The sequence below is a fragment of the Penaeus monodon genome, chromosome 30, assembly GCF_015228065.2.
Source record: "Penaeus monodon isolate SGIC_2016 chromosome 30, NSTDA_Pmon_1, whole genome shotgun sequence".
Taxonomy (NCBI): domain Eukaryota; kingdom Metazoa; phylum Arthropoda; class Malacostraca; order Decapoda; family Penaeidae; genus Penaeus; species Penaeus monodon.
Window position 1 is genome coordinate 27,219,293 of NC_051415.1, and position 318 is coordinate 27,219,610.

Consider the following 318-nt stretch of genomic DNA (forward strand, 5'->3'; position numbering starts at 1 on the left):
AAAGGTGGGTTTTGGTGTGGTTTTTTGTGTGTGGTGTTGTGTGTGGTTTGGGGTGTGTGTGTGTGTGTGGTGTGGGGTGTGTGTGTTGTGTGGGTGTGTGTGGTGTGTTGTTGGGGTTGTTTGTGGTGTGTTTTGTGTGTGTGTTTTTTGGGAGGTTATGTAGTGGGGGTGTTTTGGGGTTTTTGGGGTTTATTTCATACTAAGGGATGGTTTTTTTGGGGATTTAGATATTTTTTATTTGTTTTTTTTTGGGGTTTTTTGTATGATGGTTTGGGGGAAAATATGGTGTGGTGTGTGTGTTGGTTTTGTGTTGGGGTG